Source organism: Drosophila bipectinata, chromosome 2R (genome assembly GCF_030179905.1).
Source record: "Drosophila bipectinata strain 14024-0381.07 chromosome 2R, DbipHiC1v2, whole genome shotgun sequence".
Taxonomy (NCBI): domain Eukaryota; kingdom Metazoa; phylum Arthropoda; class Insecta; order Diptera; family Drosophilidae; genus Drosophila; species Drosophila bipectinata.
In genome coordinates, this window is record NC_091737.1 from 5372121 (window position 1) to 5396146 (window position 24026).

General features: G+C 41.4%; 1 long non-coding RNA gene across 1 annotated transcript in view; it reads right to left on the bottom strand.

The window, feature by feature from the left end:
- The window catches only part of LOC138926112 (uncharacterized), a 101632-nt gene extending 83161 nt beyond the window's left edge, over positions 1-18471 (bottom strand). The window contains exon 1 of the long non-coding RNA XR_011442474.1: positions 18370-18471. This is a non-coding gene — a long non-coding RNA (uncharacterized lncRNA). The remainder of the gene's footprint in view (positions 1-18369) is intronic.
- Between the last annotated feature and the right edge of the window lie 5555 nt (positions 18472-24026).

Consider the following 24026-nt stretch of genomic DNA (forward strand, 5'->3'; position numbering starts at 1 on the left):
ATACAATTTGGCTTGCCTTTGCGAGTTTTTTAACTGGGAAGGTACCCGCGATAGCTAGGGCCACATCCTCGGATATTGTACGGAAGCCAGAGATGACTCTGACTGCACAGTTACACAGAGAACTTTCGAATATCGGACAGGAGTCTAACAGATGATCGATGGAGAGAACTGGCATGCCGGTCGAGCGCAATCTTGTAGAAGGTGTTCGTGAGTTTCCTGGATGTGTCCTATACGTAGACGGGTGTGTAGTGTGCACTCGTGTTTGCTAATTTCAGGAGGAAGTAAGGTTGTTTCGCGGGATGGGTTTATGGATTTGTATCTGTGGTTATAGACCAGTGGGGGGCAAAACATACACATGTTAAAAATTTGAGTGTATGCATAGCAGCCAAAAACATAGAGAGCAGAGCATTGAATGAGCGAAAAAAACGTAGTTTTTTATTTCATTTTTCGTTAATTCAAAAATGAGCACTAAAATAGTGTATTTTATTTTAAAGAAAGATTTGCTAGCAACATATCTTAAACAACTGAAAAACTACGCTTCCCTACCTTTATTTTCTATGGAGAAAACTTCCAACCCAATTTCTGAGAAAATTTTCTCAGTGGAACTATTTTTTGGTAATGTTTGGGCTGTCAAATGAGTCAAAATGAGAGCAAATGAGAAAGCTTTTAAAGTGTTTACACTGTCAGTGTGCCGGCAGTGCTGTGACAGAATTTCCGACCCTATGCACGCGGAATATGGAAATTGAGAGTTTGCCCCCCACTGTTATAGACACTCCAATCCATTAGTTGCTTTTGTTCAGTGGCAAAGCAAGCCTTTTGATATCTTTGGTGTTAGTGGGGAAAAATCGGATAGTTTGTGCCGTGTTCATGTATCGGGCAGCCACGTCGGCGTGTTTGTTTCAAAGAATTTCTTGGTGGCTAGGAGCCCAAACAATGGTAATTATCTTTGTTTTGTATTTAGCGATAATCTTCTATATTTCGAATATTGTTGGGTCTGAGTGCCTGTGGTTCTCCAGAGCAGAAGTAGGGGAAAGGCTTTCCGAGCAAATGGCAAATTTCCCTTAGGATTTGGAAGCGAATCGGCAGGCCTGTAGAACAACAAATACCTCGATTGTAAATATAGAGTTAAAACTTGGAAGGGTTCACAACAGCGAATGATGACGACAGTGTTGTTAATAGTGCCCGTACAAATCATAAAATCACTTTGTTTTTGGCAATCCAACTATTAAGAACATTATAAAACTCTAAATTTTTTAAAATCTTAATTTTAATATTTTCATTTTATCGGGAATTAAAATACGAAAATTGCGCTGTCGGTAGGATGGAATTATTGTAATTTGGGAAAATAAAATACCGCGATCTTGTATCAGCAAAACGAATCTACAAATGATTTGAAAACAAAACATTAGTAAAATCACGAATGAGGATTTGTAATGTTAATTAAAACAAACAATTAAACCAGTGGTCGGCACCGCAATACGTTGATATGTTTTTGACGTATTAGTATTAGTAACGAATAGCAGAAAGTAGGCTGCAAGCGTGACGTTTCACACATTTATACTGTATGTGTGTGGCAGAGCTCGGGCAGAGAAATTTCCTATACCCTCGGGATAGGGCTGTGCCGACCGGGCTGAATTAAACAAATCACTTTGAAACAAGTGAGCCCAACATAAGTTAATAAAACACTGTTTACGTGAGGGGCCGTTGTGCCGCAACTTTAAGAGCGCACCCGCGCTGAAGAGCGCACCAGCATTGAAGAGCGCACCCGCGCTGAAGAGCCCATCCGCGCTCGCCCCTCTTTGCGCTCTCGCTTCTTCGTCGGTCGTCATTGATCGTATTCTTTTCTATTACCGTTGCCTGTTTTCTTTCTAAGTTAAGTTTTTAATTCGATGTACGCAGCCAATAAAGCTGAACGCGCTTTTTTGGAAATTATTGAAGACGCCCCCGACTTTTCATTTCATCCCCATTTCTGGAGTCTTTTGCGGAAACAACGCCCCCCTACAAACATTGGTCCTTCGAGCCGGATAATTACTGGATTTTCTTCTGCCAGCAGTTCTCGGCATTGTTCCGCCAAAAGATAAGTACATTTTTCCGTCTCCACCTCTCTGCCGGTCTTCAGCAGTGATCCGAACATTCAATTTCGTTCACACTGCTGCAAGATTGTTTTTCCCTCCGTGTCAACTCCAAGTCCGAGTTCTCCGACACAACGGCAGGTTGAGATTTTCTAATAATCTATAATAATTTTAAAATTCTGCAAATTTTTCCATCCGTCTCCGTTTTGTGTGCTGCCCATATTCCTCGCCGTTTTCGGCCTCTCCGTTATCCATTCGCTTGCCAACGGTCGAGGCATATGTGCATCCACATACATACATACGCACATACATATTTATACCCTTGCAGAGGGTATTATAATTTTGTCCAAAAGTGTGAAACGCAGTGAAGGAGACATCTCCGACCCTATAAAGTATATATATTCTTGATCAGGATCACCTCCTGAGTTGATATGAGCATGTCCGTCTGTCCGTCTGTTCGTCTGTCCGTCTGTCTGTCCGTCTGTCCGTTTCTACGCGAACTAGTCTCTCAGTTATGAAGCTATCGTCTTGAAACTTTGCACACACCCTTCCTTCTTTGCACGCAGTATATAAGTCGGAACGGCCCGGATCGGCCGACTATATCCTATAGCTGCCATATAACTGATTGATCGGAAATGGTATAACTTTAGTGTTTTTAGAGTTCGAGAGTTCAAATTTGACAAGAGAGCTATTTTTGGCAAACCATGCCAAATTTCATAAGGATCGGCCGACTATATCTTATAGCTGCCATATAACTGAACGATCGGAAATGACCCAACTTTCGTGTTTTTGAAGATAGAAAGCTGAAACTTAATACAGATTATATTTTTGGCCAGATGATCCAACCTACCAAATTTCATTAGGATCGGCCGACTCTATCCTATAGCTGCTATATAACTGAACGATCGGAAATGACCCAACTCTTGTGTTTTTGAAGATAGAAGTTTGGGACAATTTTAGGTTTGGTTTTTGTATTATAATAAATTGGGTAATATTATCATATTCTCATAAGGATCGGCCAACTATATCCGATGTTTGCGATATATATCCGGTTTTAACTGCAAGGGTATATAAACTTCGGCTCCGCCCGAAGTTAGCTTTCCTTTCTTGTTTTTTGGTGCATTAATCCGCGAAAAATTCGCAAGTGAACAGTGAAATTGTGTGGTGATAAAAAGAAGGCATAATTAATATTGGTCACCGGTGTGAATTAGTTTCGGAATTTCCAAATTCACCGAACCGTCCGCCGCTGTCGTAATATTTGTTTTTATCTTCCTCAATCAGTGTCATTTTTTACACCACATAACTTTTCCTGTTCCCCCAATTATACAGTCCACTTATCAAAGCTCCACTGTGCCAACATATGCCTACATGCCCTTACATATATCCGTACCTGCATGCATGTCCATATATTTTCTGCCTCCAATTTCAGGAAATATATAACCGATAAAATTTAACCTATACAGTCCACTTATCGACGTTCCACTGTGCCATCATATGCCCCACATACCCTTGACCTACTTGCATGCATGCCCATATATTTCTCAACATTCTGCCTCCAATTTCAAGAAATATATAAGCGAACAAATTAAAAAAAAAAAAATCAATTAATTATAAATTTATTTATTTATAATTATAACTACAAAAATTTATTTAATTCGTATTTTCCGTCCGAGCAAAGGGCCAGGGTTTTTAATTCACCTTTCCGGCCACTCAATAATTAAAGTCGAAAATTTAATTATCGAAAAAAAATTATAATTAAATATTTTAATTGTCGATCTTCTTTCTGAACCTAGCCGCGGTTTCAATTCCACCGTTCCAGCTTCGGGTTACTTAACCTCCATTGATTAAAAATTGAAATTTTCAACTCCACCTGTCTGTTTCCATAATAATTAAATCCGACAATTAGGCAAAAATTAATTATTTATTTTTTTCTCTGTGTTCAATCCAAGCCAAGGTCAAGTCCACCTTTCCGGCTCCGCAAATTCGAACATAGTTAGTAATTAAATATTTACGTACGAGCCATACTGGTCGAAATATACATTCATATATAGACAGTCATCAATTATTTTTCCGAACGATCACGAATTTTCCGGTCCTTGTCCATTTTCCGTTCCGTCATTTTCCTAACGCTGCTTCTACTCCGCATCTGGCAACATCCGCCTACAATCCGAGCAAACCTCGTCTCCTTTTGGGTTTTTTCTGGTGCCTGAAGTTTTTCTTTCCATATTCGAATCGTGCCGCACACGACTTTCCTTTCCACGTCGGCGCCACTAGTTCGCACTTGCTCCTTGTAATTGCCTTTCATCCGCGATCTCACCGTTCTCATCACATTAGTGCGACCGGCCACCACTTCGTACGAGGCACCAGTCGACAAGCTGAGAATGCCCACGGGAGACGACAAAAAGCCGCGTTCGATCCCAGCCATCCGTTTGGACAGATCTCAATCCGCATCTCCGCGGACGCCTAAGGCTACCAGTGCCAGTCCAAGGGCAAGGAGTGACGAATCCGTCAATACAACCCCCGGTCCTTCACAGAGGCAGACTCACTCCGTTGCAAAAATGGCTCCAAGTGCGGTCGAAGTGGCGTTGAAAAAGTTAATCGCCACAACAGATCGAATTATCCAATTTGAGGCTAACATAAGTACTTCGGGCGCCCCAGAAACGGAAATAGGCTCCCAATACATGTGCGAAGTCCATCGGGACCAAATTCGGGCACTATGGGAGAAGGTGGAGAAGAGCTATGAGAGCTGCTCCGATTTGCTAGCCGTGTCCGACGACAATGCGGCCGCCTCGACAGTGCTGGAAGCGAAGTACAGCTACTGTTACTCCGTCTATTCGAGATGCATTGCCCAGCTTCGGGAGAAAATTGCTTCCCAATCCACTCAGGCTCCCGTCAATGTCCACACGCCCGCGTCTACAGGCTGCCGGTTACCTCCGGTGGATACCGAGGTCTTCGCGGGTGATTATCTTCGGTGGCCCACCTTCAGAGACTTGTTTACGGCCATTTACATCCAAAACTCGCGGCTCACCCCGGCAGAGAGGTTGTTCCACTTACTGTCCAAAACAAGTGGTGACGCCCACGCCATTGTTTCCAAGGCTCCGCTTACCCATGAGGGGTTTGTCGCCGCATGGCAAAGCCTCTCAGACCGCTTTGAGAACCGGCGGCTATTGGTCAACAGCCAGTTGAAGATCCTTTTCAACATCCAGGCTATTTCTCAAGAGTCCGGGGTCGCGCTAAAGGAGCTGCAAGCTACCATTCAGAGTTGTCTGACAGCCCTAGAAATGTCCTCCGTTAATGTTGAGGCTTGGGACTGTCTCCTTGTATTTATGATTTCGTCAAAGCTCCCCAAAGTCACACTTTCTATGTGGGAGCAATCCGTACATAATAAGGCCGAGATTCCAACATGGAAGGAATTAGATAACTTCCTGATAGAGCGCCATCGCACTCTGGAGGCCATCGACGACGTCAGGCCTAGTGGCTCTGTGCAATTTCCGCCAAGTTCGGGACTTCCTACTGCCCCTGCTCGGAGGCTCACTTCATACGAGACTCGAGTGGTTCCGGGCCAAAAGGGCTGCGATCTCTGTTCGAGGGAGGACCACCCCATTCGCTTATGTCCGCGTTTCCTAGAAATGGATGTAAATGGGCGCTCTGACTACATAAGGAGAAAGCAGTTGTGTTTAAACTGTTTTGCCCGAGGGCACCAGCAGCGAGACTGCACGAGCGCCCATACCTGCTTCACATGCCACAGCAGACACCACACCCTCTTGCACCGCGGCAATCCATTCGCAACCGCTCCAAGTCCGCCTACGCAGCTTACCGCTCCAAGTCCGCCTACGTCAACAAACGGCTCAGAGGATCAGTCGAATGTGCAGGTGTGTTTCGCTTCCGGGTCAGGAGCCGTCCTACTGGGAACGGCCCTTATCAACGTGTGCCATTTGGGGTGCACCGTCCAGGCACGAGCACTGATAGACTCAGGCTCCGAAGCGACGTTCATAACGGAACGACTGTTCAACCTCGTCAAGCCTCCCTTCAAGACGATTCAAGCCCAAGTTTCCGGCCTCAATCAGACCATTTCCGCGCAGTCTACTAAATTGTGCCATTTTTCCATTCGGTCGCCGTCTAGACCCGGGCTACAATTAGAGACAGCGGCTTACGTTCTTCCGCAGTTGGCAGGAAATCTGCCATCATATCCGTTTTCGCGAGATCTTCTCAAGGGGCTGCCCGACATGCCCCTGGCGGACCCCAACTTTTTTGAGAGCTCCCAAATCGATGTGTTATTAGGAGCTGACATTCTTCCGTCCATTCTCCTCTGTAATTCCAAGGCTAACATCTGCGGGTCGCTTCTCGGTCAGGAGACCATTTTTGGATGGGTGCTGACAGGCCCATTGTCTCCAGCTAACCCCCGCAGCGTGTCTGTTTTTTCCGCACGAGTTGCTCGCAGCCTCAGTGACTCATTGGATTCCAAGATCATATTCAGCACGATGTCGCCACGCCCACGCAACGCCCAGTCACTGGAGAGCAGATGTACTCGAGGTATACAATCCTACCGATGCCGAGTCTGCAATGGGATCCATCCGTTGAAGAAGTGTCGGCGCTTCCTACGCCTTAGTGCCGAGGAGCGGCTCCGAGCGGTTCTCGTGAACCGCTATTGCTCGAGCTGCCTGGCCCACGAGCACTCCGACGGATCCTGTCGGCGTGGGGACGGCTATAAGACGTGTGGTCAGGATCACCACACGCTGCTGCACCCCGGGACCAAGGAGCACCGGTCACCGGCCACGGGAGACAGTACACGGGGTGTCTCGCCCTCTCGTCGGCCGTCATCCGCCAACTCCCCGCGCGTTTCGGGTGCTTCTCGCCCTGCGTCCGCCATTTTCCGGCACTCACAAGCCGATCCACGGCCATCGACTTCCCGGCGCTCGTCGGCAACTCCTCGGCATTTTTCCGCCACTGGCTGGCAGCCGTCAAGTGCTCCACTGCATTCGTCCGCCACCCATCGGGTGCCGTCCACCGCCCGTCCGCCACGTCATCCGCGCCTAGGCAATTTTCCGCCTCTCCTCGAGGGCCCTCGCAGGACGCAGTCGCTGCGCCCACCCTATCGTCGCTGCTGAACCGGAACAGCGACAACACCGGGACCCGGATCTTCGACACGGGGGCCTTCATCGACCCGTGTACGCCCTCTGTTGCAACCCGAGCGATTGCAAGGGGGGGGAGGATGTTTACGTGAGGGGCCGTTGTGCCGCAACTTTAAGAGCGCACCCGCGCTGAAGAGCGCACCAGCATTGAAGAGCGCACCCGCGCTGAAGAGCGCATCCGCGCTCGCCCCTCTTTGCGCTCTCGCTCCATCGTCGGTCGTCATTGATCGTATTCTTTTCTATTACCGTTGCCTGTTTTCTTTCTAAGTTAAGTTTTTAATTCGATGTACGCAGCCAATAAAGCTGAACGCGCTTCTTTTGGAAATTATTGAAGACGCCCCCGACTTTTCATTTCATCCCCATTTCTGGAGTCTTTTGCGTTGCAAACACAAAAAACAAACACAAATATATAACATCGCCCTTCTTTAAAGAAGCCAAAAAGAAATTTTCGGGTCAAGGACCTAGTTGCAAATTCAAATAATTAATTAATAAGTTAGGCATTGTTGGTCGCAAGCCGACTCCCGTTCGGCCGCTCGGCTTCAACTGATTCGGCATCCAAAGCCAGCGAGCATCCGCTCAGCCTAGTTTTGAAGGATGGCGCCACTCTTATTATTAAAGACAAAATAAAGATTTATAACGTTTCCATTTAATCCAATTTGGTTTTTATTTTACAATCCTTGAAAATTCTCAATGACCAAACAGAAATAATAAAATGGAAGGTGAATCAGCATCTACATCAGATGCAGTAAGACAACCCTTGTCTGACAGCAGCATGAGCCATTTATTCATGCATTTAAAATTTGATGGTGATATAATGTGTTTACCATTATATTTTATAATAATGGCAATGGCGTTGAAAACTTAATCCACAAATACAAAACCAAACCAACTCCCAAATCAAAATGAAATCAGCCAAGGAGCCATTCAGTAACTAATCGTTTGACCAGCACGCATGATTTAACTCAGAAATGTGACCCAAGATGGGAAAAAATTTTTTTTTAACATTGCTTTTATTTATTGAATCTTTTCTTAATTTTGAAACTAATAATAATTTTACGAGTCTTAACAACAAAATATTACTAATAGTATAGTGGGGCTGGGTCGTCAGATAACGGGTACAACAGGGGGACCTACACGCAAGCAATTTCTTGCCGTAACTGTGTGCAGCGTAACTGTGTTCACGTGAGGGCGGCTGGTAACAGGTCCCGGTCAGTTTATGTCTCTGCCGAGGATGCTGGATAATTATAGCCGGACGGGGGGAAAGAACACTTCCTTCCATAAATTACCCCAATTCAAGGTGGAACAGCATATGCCAAAGGATGCGTATCCGAGGGGGGGTCGGACGCTAATATGCCTTCCAGTTTTAATCATGCTCAGAGGGGCAACATCCGGAGGCGGGACGCGCAAGAGCGGGGGATGGTGCTAAGGCGACAAGCCTTCCTTTAAAGCCGGGCTAGCCATGGGACCACCGATAGGCGTAGAGAGGAAGATCCTTAGGGTTAATCTCTATACCAACCGGCGGGGCCCCCAAGTCAAACCCTCTGGTCTTACTCCTTGTCTCAGTCGACGCATCGCAAAAGCTCCTACAAAAACAGGAGACATTCTCATGGGGGCGGACCCATCGGCAGAAGCCAACCCGGACCAGGCTAAGATCAAAAGGTGGGCAAGAGAGATCCTGCCCGACTTCCAACCGGCGCACAGTGTGGGAATCTTACAATTTAACTGTACAAAAGTAAATTTTTCAACTTTCACCAAATTCGCACGAATAATTTTTTTTTAATGCCTTATTAAATGTATATAATTATTATATAAACTATTTTTCTAGTCGTCGCACTAGAAATAAAATAAAAAAATTAAAAGACGGTACTTAGCGAAATCTGTTTCTCACTCTTTGGAGAACAGTGAAATTCCGCTTTATTCAAGTACTGATATTCTGCGAAGTTCGAAATCGAATTGTTTTTTTCTGCTTTTCTTTTGTTCATAGTTTCGTTAAGGTACGATAAACAAAATTAGAGCTTTATTTAAACGGTACTTTAAGCCCAATCCTTATCTAAGCAACAGATCTTTTTCGTTGGTTATTTTCAATTGACTTTTGTGTTGAGAGGAGAACAAATTTTGTTTCTTATTAAAGTTTGAGCTCAAAACTTTCAGTATAAGTAGATTGCAGTGCTGGCTTTCACATTCAGTTGAAACATCGTGCGTATTTTTGCAGCATTTTTTTTTATTTTTCAAAATGTCTACCGAACTACCGAAAAAACAAATTTATGATATTTGGATTGCAAGTGATAAAAACAAGCGTTTGGATGCGGTTTGTGATTTTTTTTTGAATAATCATCGTTTAGTTACATTTTCTGAAGGCTCTAAAAAAGACTTAAAGGCTTTTCTAAAAAATCTGCGTTTACAATTTGAAATAAAATGGAATCAATGCTATCGTTATGAGGAAAGGTTTTTAAAAAAAAATAAAATCTGGTTGAATAGTAATTTGAATTTACCATACACGGTATTGCAAGAAATTTATCTTTCATCTAAGCCTGGGAGACCACAAAAAAAATTCGAGGATTGCTGCGATCGCACCAAACGAAGAAAGGTACAAGATCTTATTGATTTCACTAGCCCTGAAGAAATTGCAGTTGCAAACCAGGTTAACCTATTTAAGGAAGGTCAACGCAACTCTGCTGCAATGGTTAAAGAATTGACATTGGATTCTCAAAATAAAGGAACCCAAATAAAAAATGTTCAAAATCAAAATTTTACTGAATCATCTATACCTACTGAAGAAGCGTTGGGTATGATTCTAGATGCCAATTTATCGGTTCATCAATATGACACAACACGTCAAAGAATTAATAAAATCGTTAAAAATCTTTTGCCTTCCTATGATAAAATTAAGGAGTGTAAAAAAAAATGTTATGCTGAAGTGACAGTAACAGAGTCCTTAGTAGCATGTAAGGTTCAATCCTTGGTTGATAATACTATCCAGCGATTATGCCTAGCTCAAAGAGAAGCACTGAACTCAATAGAACAGCTTAAAATGGGTGGAAAGGAGCTATCGTTGTTAATAAAATGGGGTTGGAGCGCAGCAGAAAAAGTATAAACAGAAATTTTCATCATCAATGAAAACTTATTTAGCACTTGTATGGTGCCCATTCAAATGAATTATAATGCTAATGGAGGTAAAAAAATCATAGTTTGGCAAAATCCAGCACCTTCATCTACAAGATACTGCCGCCCAATTAGGCTGAACTTTAAAAAAGAAACCACAGAGTTGATAAACGAAGAAGTGACTTTGGTGAAAAAAGAAATTGAAATGCTTCAACCTGTTAAAATTAAAGTAGACAATTTCTATGTAATGGTGAAACCAGTGTTTATGCTGACCATGATAGACGGCAAAATTTGCAGTGCTTTATCTAACGTAGCGTCAACTCAAACATGTTACATATGTGGCGCCAAGCCTTCGGAAATGAACAGGCCCGAATTAATTTTAAATAAGCCTTTAAATGATCAAGCCATGAGCTTTAGATTATCTCCTCTGCATTCATGGATTAGATTCATGGAATGTTTACTTCATGTAGCGTATAGGCTTGATGTAAAAGTATGGCAAGCCAGAGGTTTCGAAATACAACAACAGGTGAAAGCCAGAAAGGAATTTATTCAAAATAAATTCAAAGAGAAACTAGGTTTATTGATAGACGTCCCAACCCCACAGGCAGGAAACACAAATGACGGGAATACCGCAAGACGTTTTTTCAGAAATTCCAAGATTACTGCTGAGATAACAGGTCTTAATCTGGAACTTATTCACAAGTTCCACATAATTTTAGAAACTTTAGGGTCAGGGTTTCCTATAAATTTAGCTGCATTTAATGAATACACAAAGGAAACCAGGAAATTGTACCTTAAAGAATACTCTTGGTACAACATGCTCGTCTGTCCATAAAGTTTTATACCATGGAAAAGATGTCATAGCCTCATGCATTCTCCCAATTGGACAGCTATCAGAATAAGCTCAAGAGGCAAGGAATAAGGATGTGAGAAGATACCGGGAAATGTTCACCCGGAAAACATCAAGAATAGATACCAACACAGATCTTATGAATAGATTGTTAGTATCTTCGGATCCATTCCTTGCCAGCTTGCGAAATGTTCCCAAAAAAAGTCAGAGTCCACTAGAACACGACGTTTTAGTATTATTGGCCCTACGAATCGCAAATTAATAAATACTTTTTATTGTTTTATAATTATTTTTTTTTAGTTTTAGTTGTTTTGGATTAAATTTTAATTTTCCATATGACTCCAATATAATAATTTTGTATAAAATATAATATAACATAATGTAATAATAAAATAAAATTGATAAAAACTAACGTTTAAGTTAAAAAATAATGTATTTCATTCAAATAAATATCGAAACAATTAAATCCCGCTAAATTTTGATTTTCCCACACTGTGCGGCGGGGAGAAAGACGGGAAAGGCGGGAGTGAGGCTGAAGCCAAAAAACCAGGCTGGAGCAGTGCTGCCAGTTTAGCAATTTAGTTGCTATTTCTGGCAACTTGTTTATAAGTTTGCAACTTATCTAAATTCTAGCAATTTTCTTTTTGTTTTAGCAACTTTAGCAATTTTTATTTTCTTTAAAATTCTCATCATTTTTACACAATTTTGCATTGACAGAGCAATTTTTGATAAAAAAAAAATTGACAAAGATATCAAATCTGGTACTTCACTTAGTGAAGTATGAATAATTTGAGAACGTTTAGTCATCCTTACATTTTTTTTGGGTATAAAAGATGCCAAAAGTTTATAAACAAAATTTCCGCGATGCCTGACTACAGGATACTGAATTTAAAGAGTGGATTCGCAAGGATTCCTTAGATTCCCATAGTGCCTATTTTGCCTATTATAAATACAGAATTTTCGCCAAGCTTTTTGCGCCAAGCACGTGAGTGCGATTGTCGCAAACATTAAACGACTTATATAAGGTATGTTTTATACAAAATTAATTTATAAACTTAATTAAAAACTTAATTATAAAATTAATTTATAAAATTAATTAATAAACTGCATTATTTTTAACAGGTACGGACTACGCAGACACGAAAAATGCTGTCGTAATTACACTCTTCCTTAGAAATACTTGATTAGAAATTCCTGGGAATGTTAATATAATATTGTTAATATAATATAATATAGTATTTAAGTACGTTTATGTTAATTGAAATTTTCCTTTCATAAAGAAATATAATTTATGTTTTTAAAAGCCACATTTAGCTTGATTTTCTTAATTACATAAAAAATAAAAATTTTGATAATTTAGCATTTTTGTTGGAAGTTTTCAAGTTTTTTTTTTTTAGCATTTTTTGGCAACTTTTTTTTGAAATTCTAGCAATTTTTGCTCCAGAGATTCTGGCAGCACTAGGCTGGAGTAGGCTCTACCAAGAATTCGGTCAGAGTGCCAAAAGGCAGAAGCCTACGAAAGAAGGAGCGTCCTAAGCGAGAAGAAGTCCGCTCATTGGAGTCCTGGACGGGGGATCCAAGGATGGACTGATTAATATGGACCTTTGACGAAAGGTGAAGAATACAAAGACGCAGGATGGTATCAGAGTAGCGTCAAGGTGATAACATGCGTTAGGTAGAACTATACAAGCGAATGATAGCCTCGCTTGGAGAAGTTTACTCTGGTGAAAAGCTGGAGGCGGTTGATTAGGCTGAGATCCCAAGCAAGCCGAAGGCGCATGTATGGCTCACCGAAAACCCGGCCGACTCTAACACCATCCTGGCGATGCTGAAGATGTGCAACCTGACGCTTCCCATGGCGGAATGGAGAGTCGTCACTGTGGGGGCGGGTTGTCCTAACTCTGAATATCGAGGCTACGAAGATCCTGGAGGAGACGGGGCACCGGATAAAGAACGGCTTTGAACACGTTACGGTCGGGGTATACAATTCAAGCTAGGAGAGGCACCCGGAAGGAATATCGGATAAGGAGGCGGACATTATGGAAAAGAACAACGGGACGCGTCGGAATCGAGGAGGACTCTCTGCTGAGCTCCGGGAGGAAGGCAGAGCTTACTGCGGTAGAGAATCTTAAGGATTTTCCTGACAATAAGCCTCCCCCAAATGAAGGCGGTGTCAGCTGCCCTCCTACTCCACCTAGCCGAGAGAGGAGCTGTTGTGGCCCTTATCCAGGAACCCTTGATCCTTGGAGACAGGAGTCTTAGGACATGGAAACGTGCAAGAAGAAGTTTTGAAAGGGGAAGAGGCACAGAGGAACTGACCACCAGAACGGATGAGTTCAAGGCAACAAAGAGGGCCCTGATACTGGCTATAAAAGCCAGCAAACGCGAATGTTTTAGAAAAATCAGTGACGAGGCGGAGGTGGAGCCATAGGGTGCAGCCTACAACGTCGTCATGAGAAAGATAAAAAAGCAAGAAAGGGTCAACATCCCCTTCCTTACTAAGGAGTCTCTGCTCCCGAGGCACACGCCAAAAAGGGAAATTATACCAGCTGACGATGAGGAGGCGTTCAGGCCAGTTAAGGACGAAGAAAAACTAGAAAAACTCCAATACCAGACGAAGTGCCAAATGCCGTCCTCAGGCAAGCCATGCAGGAGAAAGCGGAGGTCTTCGCTGGGACATTCAACAAGTGTATCCAGCACGGCACTTTTCCAAAAAAAGGGAAGAGGCAAAACATTCTGCTGCCGTAAGGGAACAAAGCACCAGACGACCCATCATGATACAGGCCCATATGTCTCCTAGAAATTGTCTGCAAACTTATTTGCTTCGTTGACCACCTGGCCCTGCTCGTGGTGGCCAAGGAAATAAGGGACATGGAAACCAAGACCAAGACCGTAAAGACCAATATCAACACGGATTTCTGACCCCGGACTGAACCTGACAGCTCATAAAACGGAGGCGGCTCTATTCAGGAACAGGATAAAGGTGGATGAAATTGTTATCCAGATGGGCAACTGCTCCAATACGTCAAAGGAGGCAATTAAATAGCTAGGGGTAATGCAGAACAACAGAATGTCATACGGATCGCACGCCGAGTAGCAAGATTCACGGAGCACTCTCAAGAATGCTGCCAAACGTGGGAGGCCCAAAGAACGGCAGGAGACGCCTTATAGCAAGGCCTTATAGCCAGAAACAGAACCGCCCTCGTTTTAGCCGGAATGACCCCAATCGATATTCTGGCTAATGAAGTGGATGAAATCTACGCATCCAATCAACAACGGGGACGGAACTCATCCCGGGAGGCCATCAAGAGGTCAGCCCGACAAGCGACATTATCCACATGGCAGGAGAGGTGGGACTCAACAACCAAAAGTACGTAGACGCACAGGCTAATCCCCAGCATCCAGGATTGGATCGGAAGAGACAATGGTCAGGTAAGCTATCAACTTTCCCAGTTTATTTCAGGCGACGGGAGGTACAGAAAATACTTCCACAGATTCGGACATGATAAAAGCCCTGAGTGTCCAAACTACCCAGGAGCAGACGAGGGCCCAAAGAACATTCTATGCAACTGTAGGAGGTATCGTACCAGCGTTGGGTCACTACTAGCTCCGGAGCAGTTTGTTAATTTTATGTGTATCTCAAAGGAGCAATGGAATTAGGTAAGCCAATTGATAACTAATACACAGGGCGACACTTAAGGTGTGAATTTACGGGTTGACGACGTTGAGGCGACACTAGGAGGACAGTCTATTAAAAAATTCGTCAGGAGAGGCACTCCGCAAGGAAGGGTACTCTCCTTCCTCTTGTGGAACGTGGCGGTTAATAGACGAGCATATGGAAAAGGACCGACTATGGACATACCAAGTTGGACCTACATCATTGCATGCCAACGGGGGCTACAGACAACTGCATACCTGTCGATCATCCCACCTTAAAATATAAGGTATCTATTCCAACGAGGGAGGAATAGGCCATACAAATCCCGGGACCAGCCGGCTCCCTTCATATTTACACAGACGGTTCAAAGTTGAATGGCCAGGTGGCGGTTATCACTGCGAGCGGCTGTGTCTCAATGAGTCCTTCAGACTCGCTGACCACTGTAGCATGTTTCAAGCAGAAGTTATAGCTATTGGGGAAGCACTTATTGGCAATCAAGAAACAATTTGTGTTTCTTGTGATTTTGTGAAATAACAAGAACAATTTCAAATTGTGAAACAAGTGGCACTCTAAACCCTTGACGGTTTCTCCCGGAGAAAGAACTAGGACGCAAAAAGAAAGAATTAAGTTCCCTTAGCAACGTGTAGGCTGAATTGCAGGGATCACTGCGATCTGGTAGCAATGAGAGAGCAATGTAGGGTCTCCAGAACTACAGAAATTTTATTTATTTATTTATTAACAATGAACTGTTATTTCTATATTATTATAACTAAGAGTAAGGATAAATTAAGTTAAAAGATATTCCATAATTTTGGATTTAATTACATCTAGGGATAGTTCAGGGGACATTAAATGGGATAACGAGTTATAATTTTTACAGATAACGCGGAATGGATCGTGTTCCGCAAAATTAGATCTAGAAATCGGTAACCAAAGGGGTCGAAATGATCTAGTTACTCTATTAGGCACAGAAAACATTAATTTTTCAAGAAGTACTTGTGAGTCAACCTGTCCAAGAATAAGCACATGAAGCAGCATAACCCCAGCACAAGTACGGCGCTCTTTTAAAGGAGGTAGGTTTAGTAGTTTTAACCGGCAATTGTACGACGGGAGGGAAGTGGCAGTATCCCAGCTTAAGCCTTTTAACGCAAATAGCAGAAACTGCTTTTGGACTGATTCAATCCTCCTTTGGTGAACAAAGAATTGCGGACTCCAAACGCTAGAACAGTATTCCAAGATAGGACGAACCAACGATACGTATAGAGTTTTAGTTGTGAAAGGATCATCAAATTCTTTAGACCAACGTTTGATAAAAGCTAGCACGCCTCTGGCTTTATTGACTTTTAGTGATATGTGGTCGTTGAAGGACAACTTATTGTCAAAAATTACTCCAAGATCGTTAATTAGGAAAACACGATCTAAGACGTTATTCCCAAGAGAGTACGAAACGATGTGAGGCACACTGCGATTGAACGTCATAACCTTACACTTAGAGCAGTTAAGCAAAAGGAGATTGTTTGAGCACCACAAGAAGACTTCGTTAAGGTCTAGTTGCAAGTGTCTATGAAGGAAATGGTCTGAGAAAGAAAGACATAACTTGACATCATCAGCATACATAAATGTAGTAGCATAGTTTATAACACTAGGTAAATCGTTGACAAAAAGAACAAACAGAAGAGGTCCTAAGTGACTACCTTGTGGGACACCAGATGAAACATTTATAATCTGTGATGAACTGTTTTTAAACAAAACACGCTGCGTGCGGTTCGATAGATAAGAGGTCAACCACTGTACTATATGAGGAGAAAACCCCAAAAGACACAGCTTATGAAGGAGGAGATGGTGGTTCACAGAGTCAAACGCTTTACTAAAGTCAGTGTACACCACATCAGTTTGCATGCGGCTCAGAAAACCTCTGTGGATAAACGAAGTGAATTCAAGAAGGTTAGTCGTGGTAGAGCGATGTTTGACAAAACCATGCTGTGAAGTGGAAATAATACTTTTACAAAAATGTTGCAGTTGGAAAGTAACCAGTTTCTCAAGCAGTTTGGGAATCGCAGATAGCTTAGCAATCCCCCGGTAGTTCTCAATAAGTGCTTTAGAGCCTTTCTTATGAAGCGGAATAATAAAAGATTCATTCCATCTCTTGGGGAGACATGCCAGCTCCAAGGATAAGATAAATAAGATAGTGAGAGGAAAGCAAAGGATATCAGAACAGTACCTTAGAACACAGCTAGGAACATTGTCAGGACCAGCAGAGAATGATATAACTATTGTTGAAAGAGCTTCGAACAGATCCTGAATTCGAAATTTTGTAAAGTGAATGTTGTTTATATGTGGTAATTTATAAGGATAAGAAGAATTGTGGTTATATGAATCGGACGAATAGGGGGTTTAAAAAAATGACACAAAGAAATTAGCAATACCTTGCTCAGAAGAATGTGAAATATTTTTATATGATAGGGAAGGAGGAAAAAGATTTGATTTACGTTTCATATTGACAAAAGAGTATAAGGAGCTTGGATCATTACGAAAGTTTACTTTACAATTCCTGATATAATGCTTATAGAGTATATCGTTGAGATTAATAAACTGGTTGCGAACAGATAGAATGTTTGACTGGTGGCACATCGATCCTGACTTAAGAAACTTTTTGTAAGCTCTGGATTTCCTGTTCTTAAGACGAGAAAGGTGTTTATTATAGCAAGGTGGTTTTGTAGACAATGATACTGGGACTGCCGGAACAAATTTGTTCAAGGCATTATTAATTATTTCGTAAAACGAATCCGTAGCTGCTTCAATTGTGTTTATAGATGAAAGAACATTCCAATCGATTTCAGCTAAATGATTCCGAAGGGCCATAAAATCAGTCTTTCTGAAGCATTTGAAACGAGGTTAAGCATTAAAGCAAGCATCATTGTGAGGCACATAAATTAACACCAATGCTAATAGTGTAGGGTGGTGAAAGTCTTCAGGAAGCGATAGTGGACCGAATGACTGTCACAGAGGATGACACATTGGAAAAAATAAGGTCCAGAAATCTGCCATGCGTGTTATGAATTGGATTAATTTGGAGCAGGGCAAGATCGGTTAAGCCATCAATAAAGTCGTTATGACAACTGGAAAGCAAGGAATTGTCTACCTCAGACGGGATCCAGGAAATGATGGGAAGGTTGCAATCTCCCATGGATTAAATCACGGTCCTTGGCCAATGAAAAAACAGACCTAATGGCATCAAGATGGTGAAAGTACACAATATCTTCAGCCATGGGAGGAATGTAGGAACAGGTCAGGAAAATATGAGACGAGCCAGTTAAATCACCGCAATGAACTCAATTCCGAACTCGTTCGTGAAAGGAATAATTTCAGAAGGGTACTCATTAGTAACAGCAATGAGGACACCACCTGCAAAAGTTGGACGATCCAATCGAAACACTATGAAATTGGAAACAAGAATTTCATAATCGGAGACAGAGGAGTTAAGCCAAGTTTCAGTAAGCACGATAGCATCAAAATCAAAAGAAGCACTCTTTGTAAAAAACTGGCTCAGCTTACCCAGAATACTTCTAACGTTTTGATAGCAGCAGGAAAATACTATGTTATTCAGTTTTTTGAAGCAGTTTCTGCAGGGATAGGATTCTGAGCGTCTTTTGCTAGGAATTCATGAACGATATTGTGGTCAGGCCAAGCTACAGGATCAAGTGCTTTTTAGGTAGGAATCAGGTAGAACTATTTTAAAAGAAGATATAGAACGCTTATGCTTAAAGTTAAACTTAAAAACATCTATTTCATTAGGAGCTACCTTAAGATGGTTTAACAGGTGACTCTTGACATCATCAACAGTAGCATCCGGCATAAGCCGAGAGACAAAAATGGCCTTACGAGGAGCAACCGCCCTCAGCGTAAGTCCAGAAGATCTAACTTCAGGCGCCACACCAACCAGAGGCCTTGGAGACATCACAGCTAGAGCAGAGGGTAGGTTGTCCAACGATGGGGGTTGTCCAACGATGTCCAACGATGGAGGCTCCAAGATGAGAGGTGGCTCGAGATTTGTACTTGGTACGCTGATCGCTTCTTGCAAGGGATGAATATTAGAGTGCCCTGAAGGAAGGCTCATCAAGTCCCTTGGTACCGGAACAGCATAAGTAGGTAGACTAGTAGGCGACGGTAAAATGTTTGGTGTTGAAAATTCATCGACTTGTACAGCATGGGATGTAGGGGTATTCAATAATTTAGAAGTCAGCAGGTTGTTGTTCGGAATTTTTCGTCTGGGGGATTCACTTAACAACTTTAGCCCAAGGAATTGAGTTTCAAGAGCGAGGAATTGCTCATTAAGGGCCGAGAATTGCTTGCGGGCATCTAGGAAACCATTTCTCGTCTGTTTCATAAAAGTCCGCATCTCTGACTCAATTTCTCTACAAGCGATGCAAGACCATGTCAGGCCAATTTTCTTGTTGATAAGGTCACTTATCCGTCCATTGTGTCCTCCTCCAGCACATTTAATATGTGAGCAGTTATTGCAGAGCCAACAAGACAGGTATGAGTCACCCGTGATGGTTGCACCAAATTCACATTTTTTTGCTGTGCAAGTAAGACTCATTTTTGGCTTCTTTTTGACGGAATGCGGACCACTGTAATAGCGTGTAAAGAATTTAGGCTCTCTGAAGCACTCTGTAGCCGAGAGTGGACGATCAGATCGGATGTAAGAGATGACGTTACAAAAGAGATGTGCAACGAAGGTTCGGCGTCGTGAAGAACAACAAACTCCACAGTAACTATGAATGTAACGGGTTACGTCCGGAGAGTACAGCTCGGAGAGACTTATGTTGGAGAATATAGTTAAAGCGCAACAGAGATAACTTTAACCGATTAAATGTATAAATTGGAAATAAATAGTTCAATGAACTTATTAAGTCGAATTTATTTTTAGGGATTAATTGTTATTATTCAACTTTTCGCAGAAGGAGAAAGCTTGAGTTCATGATCGAAAATAATTGCAAACTGGCAAGAGCGATCGAAGAAACACGTCCGGGTACGGCAAGTGAATATACAGATTCACGCATGATATCGCCCATCCGCTCCAGAAAAATGATGCTTTATGATGCTTATTAATGATGCTTATCTCCCTCGTCGTCTTATTTTCCCGTCGTCCCTCGTCGTTATTTTGGTCGTCTTACTCGCAATACAAAAGCAAAAAGACGTAACATTTCGAATAGGACTGACGAAGAGCGGGCCTCCATTCGAGAGACTGAGCGGCTGAGAGCCATGCGGATGCACAATGCGGAGACAGCAGAAACGCGAGCAGCTAAGCTAGAGCGAACACGATTGAGAGTTAGGCAGTCGCGTTCTGCAGCAATCGATTTGATTCGGTCTCAAAATAATGAACGCGACAGGGCATGGGTAGCTGAAGCGCGTTTACAGTTTGCAACAGATCGAAACCTGCAATACAATCGACGGAAAGCTGCCAGTCAATGAGACGTCGAAAAAAATAGCATTGCCCGAAAATTTCTGTAATTTAGTTACATCGAAGGAAGGACTTATCCAAAAAGTGTTCCCCGATATCAGAATAAATTATAGGAATCACGATTGGCTCAGTGGACGAGCGGTTCTCGCTGCCAAGAAGAAAGATGTCTACCAGCTCAATCATGTAATCCAATCCAGCATAGAAACTGACGAAATTACATATAAGTCGATAGACACGGTTGTGGAGGCAGAGGAAGCAGTTAATTACCCTACGGAGTTTCTAAACTCACTTGATCTGCCTGGAATGCCACCACACATATTGAAATTAAAAATAGGTGTGCCGATTATCATGCTCCGGAATATGAATCAGCCGAAACTCTGCAACGGTACGCGACTCGCAGTCAAGAAATTGATGAACAACCTTGTGGAAGCAACGATCATAAGTGGTTCTTTTAAAGGTTCCTAGGATCCTATGTTCCCGACTGATACACCGTTCCAGTTCAAGAGATTGCAGTTTCCCATTCGTTTGGCGTTCGCAACGACCATAAATAAAACTCAAGGTCAATCTCTGGAGTTTTGCGGTTTGGATTTGGATGAAGATTGTTTTTCACACGGACAATTATATGTTGCGTGTTCCAGTGTCGGAAAACCAAATAATCTTTATATTTACGCGGAGAATGGAGAAACGAAGAATATTGTATACCCACAAGTATTACAAAATTAAATTAATTTGAAAATTATACTTTTTTGTTTGACTTATTTCTTATGCGTGCAACCACAGTATGCCACAGCGAAACGTGGCAGGGTACTGCTAGTAGTTCTATATTTGGTTAGTTTATCCGACCTGACAAATTTCAGGTCAAAGTTGGGTAAAAATACCAACTTTGGTGTTCTTGAAGATAAAAGTTTGGGACTTTTTTTAGATTGTGTTTTGTAATTAATTGGTTATATTCATAAGGTGATATTCATATTATCATAAGGATCGGCCAACTATATCCGAGTTTGGCGATTTATATACGGGTTTAACTGCAAGGGTATATCAACTTCGGCTCCGCCCTCTTCTTCTCTTCTCATCTTCTTGTGTTTAAAAATTTTATTTTCTGTCCGACTTTCTCCGAGAATAGCTTATTTTCTGATCTTCTACGGGTCAAACCCGTTTATTCGGGTTTTGCTAAAATACTGTGCCAGGTACCAGAAATTTTTGATCCGTGCAAACCTCTACATAGACGTTTCAACTTATCTTTGGAAACCTCCTTTGGAATTAATTTTCTTAATTCCCGTACATGAAAACGGAAAATAGTCCTATGCTGCCAACTGCAGAGGCATCTCTAAATTACAGACCTTCAACATGGATCTCCATCCACTTAGATGAAAGAACACAAAGAATCTGATTTAAAAATATACATTCCCGCTTGATCTGTTTACTCTTCTAGTTCTAGATCTATAGTTCTTATGTACGCAGATGATGTTAAGCTTTGTCTTCAGTACAAATTCGTCTCTGCCCAATGCAATCTTAAGTCCAATCTCGAAAATTTTTAAAAATGGTGTTTAGCGGATCAAAATGCAAGCTTGTCTTTTTTCTTTCTGGGATTGCCTTAGAAAAATGTACTCAGAATAATGATCTTGGCATTCTATTAGACTCCAAACATGAATTTGTCAACTAAATTTCTAAAATGGTTAATACGGCTGAAGGTTTCCTTGGTTTTTTGCACATAGAGGTCTTAACTGGGATGCAAAGCTTCATCTTCTATCACACAGTAGCAGACTCCCACTAATAAACTTACCAACCTTCACTTGTCGTAGAACAATGCTGGGTGTAGCTTTTCTCAGTTTTTTAATAGTCCACTCGGTTCAGAAGTTATTCGCACTCAATTTTTATTTTCAATTTTTATAATAAAAATTGAATCGTAACATTTATTTTCAATCTTTTTAATAAAAATTGAATCATAATGTTTATTTTTGTTTTTTTTTTATGAAAATTGAAAAATAATTCTTATTCTTTATTATTATTATAAAAATTGAAAATAAGAGTTATATTTTAATTTTTGTCATAAAAAGAAACAAACAATTTTTATGTTAAAATTTTTATTTTAAAAAAATTTGTATTTTAAAAATTATAACAATTACGGTCCCTGGCTTTTCTACATAACCTGATCAATGGGGATGCTTAAATTTTTATTTTCCCAATAGAAGGACTATAAACTTTAGCACTCTATCCCTTAGCCAATAGTCTCTACTCTATAATATCTCTTTCCTGTCCTTTACCCCTCGATCGTCTGGGCCGCTAAGCTTTATGATGAATGCAGAAATGCTAGCTGATGCACTAATTGATGCACGAGCCACTTCTTCCATCTGTGCAGATGAAATGTGCGAGTTGATTTTTTTTGAGTTGAGTGCTATTCTAGTTCAAACAAGAAAGGAAAGCTAACTTCGGGCGGAGCCGAAGTTTATATACCCTTGCAGTTAAAACCGGATATATATCGCAAACATCGGATATAGTTGGCCGATCCTTATGATTACATCATAATAAAACCAATTAATTACAATGAAAAATCTAAAAAAAAGTTCCAAGCTTCTATCTTCAAAAATACGAAAGTTGATATTTCTACCAAATACCATTTCCGATCGTTCAGTTACATGGCAGCTATAGGATATAGTCGGCCGATCCTAATGAAATCCGTAGGTCGGATTAACTGACCAAAAATATAATCTGTACCAAGTTCCAGCTTTCTATCTTCAAAAACACGAAAGTTGGGTCATTTCCGATCGTTCAGTTATATAGCAGCTATAAGATATAGTCGGCCGATCCTTATGAAATTTGGCATGTCGTAATGTGTTGCCAAAAATAGCTCTCATGTCAGATTTGAAAATGAAAATTATAATACCCTCCTATAATACCCTGATTTGAAAATTATAATACCCTCTGCAAGGGTATAAAAAATGAATGAACCGAATGAGTAGCGACCGAATTCATTATGCTGAACACGAGCCGAACAATTTAGAGTGAAACAAAAAATCGCTAGCACACGAGTGGATTTAAAATCTACAACGAAAATGTGAGCGCAATATTTGAACCACGATAATTAGAATTTTGATTCCCATTGATTGTTTCATTTGGATTGGAATATGGATTTCTGTCCCATTGATTGGTATTAGACTGATAAGTATTATAAATAGCAGATGGTGAAACTATTGATTAACTTATTATCAAAACTTGAGAGTTTTTTTTTAGGTTTTTTATAATCAGAAAGACCTACAGCTTAAGCTGCTTGTTTTAATTCAGTTGGACTTGATATATCACATCTTCCTAGGGATATATGAATTACGGTTGCTATTAGATAACGTAATACTCTTGAAAATAGTACAGTGTTTGCTGAATTATTATCTAGATTTAATTTATTACTTCCCTCTTCTTCTTACTTCTTTTATTACTTCTTACTTCTCTTCTCTCACTTCTCTCTCTTCCTCTTAAGCGAACGGTCATGTTTTTTTTGTGCGCACTGCGTTTATGATAAATATTGGTTCACCATACGAAGCTTTTAAAGGAGTTGCATGAAACGTCTCCTATGGGTTTAAAAAACTTTCTTCGAATGGACAGTTCTACATATAAAAAACCGTTAAATTTAGTAGAGCCTGAAATACGAAGACAGGACACACAAATGCGTGAGGCATGCATTATTACGCATATGCTTGTATTTATATGCATCGCTTTTGGCGTGCCATAGAGCAGACTCATTTTTTTCATTGCC